Below are 8,539 nucleotides of genomic sequence, written 5' to 3'. Positions count from 1 at the left end.
AAAATTGATAAACATCTAGCAAGACTCATCAAGAAAAAGAGGGAGAGGACTCAAATCAATAAAATTAGAAATGAAAGAGGAGAAGTTACAACGGACACAGCAGAAATAAAAAGCACCGTAAGAGATTACTACAAGCAACTGTATGCCAATAAAATGGACAACCTGGATGAAATGGACAGATTCTTAGAAAGGTATAACCTTCCAAGACTGAATCAGGAAGAAAGAGAAATTATGAACAGACCAATCACAAGTAATGAAATTGAAACCTTGATTAAAAATCTCTCAACAAACAAAAGTCCAGGACCTGATGGATTCAGAGGTGAATTTTTTTTTTTAAGCGAGTTTGGTATTAATTTTATTCTATTTTCTGTATAACTTTAAGTACATAAAGGTTTATTTCCACAGGCCTCAGGAAATGGGTAGAAATCACAGGACAATCTCTCTTCCCACCAAAAAGTTGCATATTTTGGTAAAGTGTCCTAGAGGAAGAACTGAAATTTACGTTAGCAATGTTGTGCAAGATTTTTACACAAGACCTAAAACCAGCCTGCAGTGGAGATTTTAGTCCTCTGTTCAGGTGCCCAGACAGAAGCCAGAAGCTGTTGAGCATGACAGGGCAAAGGAGGCAATGAAGATGGATGGGGCACCTAGCATGGAAGGAGCAAGGGAAGCCAGATTCCTGGGAATGGTGTGGTTTTCCTTGTTTTTCCTAAGTCATCTCTGTAGGAAGGTGCTGGGCAGGGGCCCCAGAGAGCGGAAGGGTCCAAGACTCCTTTAGCTGACCTGGGTGCAGGGCACTGCCACAGCAGCTAACACAGGACAACTTACTATCTCAGGTTCGGGCAGATGCAGGATGGAATGCAGAAGAAAAGGAATGCTTACAGGAAATCATTTTGCTTGGAATGCTAGATGGCCAAGCTTCAGCCTTTGGTCCTGTGCAACCCTTGCCTCACTTGTCAATAGTGAAATTAGTTTGTTAGAAGAACCAACTAGGATCACACCAGCTTCTGCTACCTTCATGCTCATTGTTAGAAAAAGATTAACTTGTGTGAACATTCTGATCTGTTAATTCCTGGGGACTGCTTTATTCTTCCCAAGACTATTTGTTGGTCAAATAAACCCCAAAGGCTGAAAGCGAAAACACACCTGTCCTGATCTGCACTTCCTTAAGAATGGATTGGCGGTGTGGTTGAGCTGATATGGAGAAGCTGCACCTTCCTGCAGAAGATCAATGACCTACTATCCCACCCCAAATCTCAGCCTGAGGTATATTTCAGTGAAGGCAGGTAGCTGTGCTTCTCAAAGCAGAGAAGCAGTTTAAGAGCAGAAAGGTAGAGGAAATCTAGAAAAGAACCATCTTGATACAGATTTATCCCATGGTGTGAGGGAGAGGGCAGAGAACCCAGTGGCACTTCTCTTATCCAGCAATTTCTGTCACTGTGGTGACCAACTTCTGCCCATTCCATATGGTCTTGAACTGCTCAGGGACTGGGAACTCATTAAAGTCACCGCCTTCTGTAGGAATGAGGACATTCATCTCAGAAGATTTGGCATTGACTATCTCGCAATTCAGGGAATTCTTGCTCAGGTAAACGTGGCAGCCATCTGTCTTGTTGATGGAAATGGTTGGCACTTTACCCATTACCTGAACTTTGACATCCCTACTGTTGATTATCTCCACAATGCCCACCATGTCATCGAACACCAGGCCGAGTTTCTTACAGTTATCTACTGTAATGGAGTTATGCCCTTGAGATTTGCAAAGTCGAGTTGACACACTTGAATATGTAAGCCACCTGTTTCAGCTCTGTGTCATCTATCACCAGGTTGGAAACATTCTCCTGATTTTCCACTCTCCACTTCTTGCCCTCCAGTTCAAGTAGAGCTGGCTCCTTCTTTATGACTGGTTTGGGGATGGGCTGACTCCTGGTTTAGATGCAGAGAATGGTTTGGGGCCACTTCGTACTGGAGCACTCTGAGCCTTCAAGGCAGGGTTCTTGTGAGTCTTCATGTCATCAGATACATGTTTCAGGGCATGTGTGATGCTCTCCCCCTGATTAATCTGCGCAAACAGTGCTGAGCATGAAGCAGACTCATCTGAGCCTGAACTGGTGGGGACTGGGGGTGGAGGTGGGCCTGGTGTGTGTGGGGGGGAGGACCCGATCCAGCAGAAGGTCCAGACGGCAATCCACTCAGTTCTTTTGCCACAGGCTCCGTTTTGCTCCAGGCCTGTCCAGTGGTATGGAACTCCTTAATGTAAGCCTGCATCTCTACCCATATACTCAAGTAAGCTTTGACCCAGTCCACATGCTTCTTATCCACATCTTTGTACTCCTTGAGGACTCGGTTTGTATAAAACATGGCAGCATCATTCATTTCCTTCACATAGGGATCAGGCTTGGGAGCCACAGCCACACAACCTAGCGCCTGGATACTTTCACTGACAGCAGACAGGTGATTGAACAACTTGCTGCCTCGGTTCTTCTCCCGAAAGGTTATCACTTCTTGGATCTGCTCGGAGATGGGTGCCAACAAATCAGAAAGCTTGCTGCCTGCTGACTGCTGGCACTGAGAGGCTGTAACCAAGAGAGCTCGCACCAACTTCAGACCTGCGTGGACCATCTCTGCATGTTTCTGCACATCTCCCCCAATCTCTTTACTGATCTTGAGGTACTCTGCCACAGGACCGGCCAGCAGTGAGTTAAAGCCTTGCACATATGGAGCTGTTCCTTTTGCAGCACTGTCTCCATACCCACAGTGTGTGTCAGAAGCCTGAGAGACTGCTTCAAGGCGGCCCACTGCTCTCTCCAATCTTTCTACCAGATTTTGCATGTCAGCCATAATGTACCACCTCAGAGTTCTGCCTCACCTCGTGACTGCGACCAGCCGCTCTCCACTTCCGGCAAGAACCGCCCAGCAATCTCACAGGTGAATTTTATCAAACATTTAGAGAAGAGCTGACACCCATCCTTCTCAAACTCTTCCAAACAATTGCAGAGGAAGGAACAATCCCAAACTCATTTTATGAAGCCACCATCACCCTGATACCAAAACCAGACAAAGACACAGCAAAAAAGGAAAACTACAGACCAATATCACTGATGAATTTACATGCAAAAATCCTTAACAAAATACGAGCCAACAGAATTCAACAACACATTAAAAGGATCATACACCATGATCAAGTGGGGTTTATCCCTGGAATGCAAGGATCCTTCAATATACACAAATCAATCAATGTGATACACCATATTAACAAATTGAAGGATAAAAACCACATGATCATCTCCATAGATGCAGAAAAAACTTTTGACAAAATTCAACACCCATTTATGATAAAAACTCTCCAGAAGGTGGGCATAGAGGGAAACTACTTCAACATAAGAAAGGCCATAAATGACAAACCCACAGCAAACATCCTTCTCAATGGTGAAAAAATGCAAGCATTCCCTCTAAGATCAGGAACAAGACAAGGATGTCCACTCTCGCCACTCCTATTCAACATAGTTTTGGAAGTCCTTGCCACAGCAATCAGAGAAGAAAAAGAAAGAAAAGGAATCCAAATTGGAAAAGAAGAAGTAAAACTGTCACTGTTTGCAGATGACATGATACTATACATAGAAAATCCTAAAGGTGCCACCAGAAATCTACTTGAACTAATCAATGAATTTAGTAAAGTTGCAGGATACAAAATTAACACACAGAAATCTCTTGCATTTCTATACACTAACAATGAAAGATCAGAAAGAGAAATTAAGGAAACAATTCCATTCACCATTGCAACAAAAAGAATCAACTACCTAGGAATAAACCTAACCAAGGAGGTAAAAGACCTGTACTCAGAAAACTATAAGACACTCATGAAAGAAACCAAAGATGACACAAACAGATGGAGGGACATACCATGTTCTTGGATTGGAAGATCAATGTTGTGAAAATGAGAATATTACCGAAAGCAATTTACAGATTCAATGCAATCCCGATCAAATTACCAATGGCAGTTTTCACAGAACTAGAACAAGAAATTTTATGATTTGTATGGAAACACAAAGACCCCAAATAGTCAAAGCAATCTTGAGAAGGAAAGACGGAGTTGGTGGAATCAGGCTTCCTGACTTCAAGTATACTACAAGGCTACAGTGATCAAGACAGTATGGTACTGGCACAAAAACAGAAATACAGATCAATGGAACAGGATAGAAAGTCCAGAGATAAACTACGGTCAACTAATCTATGACAAAGGAGCCAAGGATATACAATGGAGAAAAGGCAGCCTCTTCAATAAGTGGTGCTGGGAAAAGTGGACAGCTACATGGAAAAAAATGAAATTAGAGCACTCCCTAACACCATACACTAAAATAAACTCCAAATGGATTAAAGACCTAAATGTAAGTCCAGACACTATAAAACTCCTAGAGGAAAACATAGGAGAACACTCTTTGACGTAAATCACAGCGAGATCTTTCTTGATCCACCCCCTAGAGTAATGGAAATAAAAACAAAAATACATAAGTGGGACCTAATGAAACTTCAAAGCTTCTACACAGCAAAGGAAACTATACGCAAAACTAAAAGACAACCCTCAGAATGGGAAAATTATTTGCAAATGAATCAACAGACAAAGGACTAATCTCCAAAATATGTAAACAGTTCATCCAGCTCAATATCAAAAAAATAAACAACCCAATCAAAAAATGGGCAAAAGACCTAAATAGGCATTTCTCCAAAGAAGACATACGGATGGCCAAGAGGCACGTGAAAAGCTGCTCAACATCACTAATTATTAGAGAAATGCAAATCAAAATGACAATGAGGTAACACCTCACACCAGTTAGAATGGGCCTCATCAGAAAATCTACAAACAGTAAATGCTGGAGAGGGTGTGGAGAAAAAGGAACGCTCTTGCATTGCTGGTGGGAATGTAAATTGATCCAGCCACTATGGAAAACAGTACGGAGGTTCCTTGCAAAACTAAAAATAGAACTACCATATGACCCAGCAATCCCACTACTGGGCATATACCCAGAGAACACCATCATTCAAAAAGACACATGCACTCCAATGATCATTGCAGCACTATTTACAATAGCCAGGATATGGAAGCAACCTAAATATCCATCAACAGAGGAATGGATAAAGAAGATGTGGTACATAAATACAATGGAATATTACTCAGCTGTAGAAAGCAATGAAACTGGGACATTTGTAGAGACATGGATGGACCTAGAGACTGTCATACAGAGTGAAGTGAGTCAGAAAGAGAAAAACAAATATTGTATATTAACACATATATGTGGACTATAGAAAAATGGTACAAATGAACCAGTTTGCAAGGCAGAAATAGAGACACAGATGTAGAGAACAAACATATGGACACCAAGTGGGGAAAGCGGGGAGGGTTGGGGGGGGGGAACGAATTGGGAGATTGGGATACCAAATTGTACACTCTAAATATATGCAGTTTATTGTAAAAAATAAAAAAATAAAAAGTTAAAAAAAATAAATGAGAGGAAAAAATAATAATAATAATTAAAAAAAGAAATAAGGAAGTATACTCTAAAAAAAAAAACACAATATAGGACGGGGTCAAATGGTCTAAATTAGCTGCAGATTTATGTAATGTAGAAAAAATTAAAATTAAAAATCCTAAATGTCCAAAAAAAAAAAATCCTATGGAACTACAAGGGATCCAGAATACCAAAAATAGTTTTGAAAAAGAAGAACAAAATTCAAGGGCTTGTATTTCTCAATTTCAAAACTTACTACAAAATTACAACAATGGAAATTGTGTAGTATTGACATGAAGATAGGTATAAAGATAAATGAAATAGAATTGAGAGTCTTAAATTCTTATGTTTATGGGTATTTTTGGACAAAGGTTACAAGATAATTGAATGGAAAAATAATATTCTGTTCAACAAATGATACTAAGACAAGTGGATATCACATGTAAAGAATCAAGTTGCACCTCTACCTCACATCATATACAAAATTACTGAAAATGCATCAAAGACCTGAATACTATAACTATAAAATCTATAAAATTCTTAGAAGAAAACCTATGCATAAATCTTCCTGACCTTTGGTTAGGCAACAGTTTCATAGGTATGAAACCAAAGTCTCAAGCAACTGAAGAAAAAATGGATAAACTTCATTGCAATTAAAACTTTGGTGCTTCAAAGCAACATCAAGAAACTAAAAAGGCAATCCACCAAATGGCAGAAAGTATTTGTAAATCATATATCTGATAAAGGATTTGTATCCAGAAGATATAAAAAATTATTTCAACTCAACAATAAAAGGACAAATGACTTAAGCAAAAATGGGCAAAGGATTTAAAAAGATATTTCTCAAAAGAAGATGAATAAATGTCCAATAACTGTCTGAATAGTTGTTCAACGTTATTAGTCATATTAAATGCAAATAAAAACCATGGTGAGATATCTAGCCACACTCACAAGGATGCAAGGATGGTGGTAATAATAACAATAACTGTTGAGGACATGGAGAAATAGAATACCTCAGATGTTGCTGGTAGAAATACAGAATAGAGTAGTTGCTTTACAAAACAGTTCGATAGTTTCTCTAAAAGTTAAACAGAGTTACTACCATATGCCTTAGCAATTCCACTGCTAGACAAAAATACCCAATAGAATTGAAAACATATGTCAACACAAAAACTTTTTAGAAATATTCGGCTACATTTAAGTATTAGTGAAGCATTTACTATCAAAAATGAGTAACAGTACAGCATAATTTTCAAAAACATGAACTTTTGAGTTAGGCAGAAGTAGGTGTGAATCTTTCCTTCATTGTTTCCTCATTGCTATTGCAAGTATTGGGTGGAAAGTGATTTAGTCTCTCCGTAAGTTTCCTCATTTCTAAAAAGCAACTCATAATTTACTTCAGAGTATTATTGTAAAAACTGGTCACATTGTTGCACGTTAAAGGTTTAACAAAATACCTGGGTCACTGCAAATGCTAATTACTTATTTTTTCATACAAATTATTGTCAATGTTATTATCTCTTGTCTATTCATGGGGAAGTGAAAAATCAAAGCCAAGTAACTTGTCTACACATTCAAGGTTACTCAGTAAGTGGCAGAGTCAGTATTCAGGCACAAATCTATCAAGTCCATACTTAATTCATTATACAGTTTGCTCTTCAAATCTAAGTGGAAATATTCACTTTATGATATGAAAATGAATATGGAAACCAGTTAATTCTGGAAATATAATAAATTTCAGTGTCATCTGCATATAGGTGACAGCTGATAGCAACAAGTTTTTGTTTTTATTCTTTTTCAGTCTATGGCATTGATTTATATATATACTAACTTGACAGATAAACCCCACTTAGTGAAAAAGATAGCTCGTCAATGGGATATCCCATTAGCAGTAACCGATTTTTTCCAAGTTAATATATACCTTGGAATTAAACACTAAAATCATAGCATAAGGCAAGGCCTTTTGAGCTTGCAGTGCCACTTGATTATCACATTTACATAGTGGTTTGTATGAAAATAATACCTGGAATAATTAAAGATGTGAAAATGCTGCCTTCATAAAGTGATGCTGACTGAGGGATGAAGTGAAGGGAAATCTATTCTTTCTCTTCACTGTGATTTTAAAACATCTTTGGGAATCTGGAGTAGAGAAAGTATTCTAAGTTTTTCAAATCAAAGGTATACAAGGTATAAATCTTAAGATTCATGGGTTTCTATTCAATGAAGCACATAAACAAAGTTAACAGATGGGGTGACTGCCTGGACTTTGATATTTACAACATCTACAACTGACAAGGGATTAGCATCAGGAATTTAGGAGGAACTTTTGCAAAACAACTGAGATAGGAAAAACAATAGGAAATTAAGGAAAGAACATGAATATGATGAGAAATAAAAGTAAACTGGAAAATTCAGGTTAAGTTAAAACTAATAAATTCACAGTAATGGAAATTCAGATTAATATAAGATAATTTCAGATGATATGGTTGTCAAAAATTAAAAGATTATATCAATGTTAGAGATCTGGGAAACTTCACTGGCTCATGGCAAAATTATAAATTGGTTATGTTCTAAAAAATTAAAAGAGAAAGATTCAGAGCTTGGTGAAATTAAATGGCACATATTAATGTCCCAGAAATACATTCCTGGGTAATTACCACCAGAAAATACCATTTCTTGGTGCATAAGGGAACATGAATATGCTTATTTTCATGGTGACAGAAAAGAAATATGGGGAAATCTGGATATCCATCTTTAGGGGAAATGATAAGTAGGATTTTATGGATATATTCTCTGGAATTCTACACAAGAGTTAAATTATAGCAATGAGTACATACCTTTAAACAGGGGATGTTGAATCTTTTCAAATAAAGTAGAAACCTTGTTTTCATTTGTTTGTTTTATTTGTTTTGTTTTGCTTTTTTGTTTTCCTTATCTTCAACCAAAAACAATGAATTATTTTATTGTTATATTTGACTGGCATATTTTCATAACTTTTTATTGTCTTTATGTTTCTCTTCATTATTATAGTG

General features: G+C 37.8%; 1 pseudogene; it reads right to left on the bottom strand.

Annotated features, from left to right (window-relative positions):
* Window positions 1-805: 805 nt before the first annotated feature.
* Window positions 806-2,895, bottom strand: LOC130855820 (adenylyl cyclase-associated protein 1-like; annotated as a pseudogene).
* Window positions 2,896-8,539: the final 5,644 nt, after the last annotated feature.

Source organism: Hippopotamus amphibius, chromosome 1, assembly GCF_030028045.1.
Source record: "Hippopotamus amphibius kiboko isolate mHipAmp2 chromosome 1, mHipAmp2.hap2, whole genome shotgun sequence".
In the NCBI taxonomy this organism is placed as follows: Eukaryota; Metazoa; Chordata; class Mammalia; order Artiodactyla; family Hippopotamidae; genus Hippopotamus; species Hippopotamus amphibius.
The sequence above is the reverse complement of the archived record's forward strand: the minus strand, read 5'-3'. Positions and strand labels throughout refer to the sequence as shown.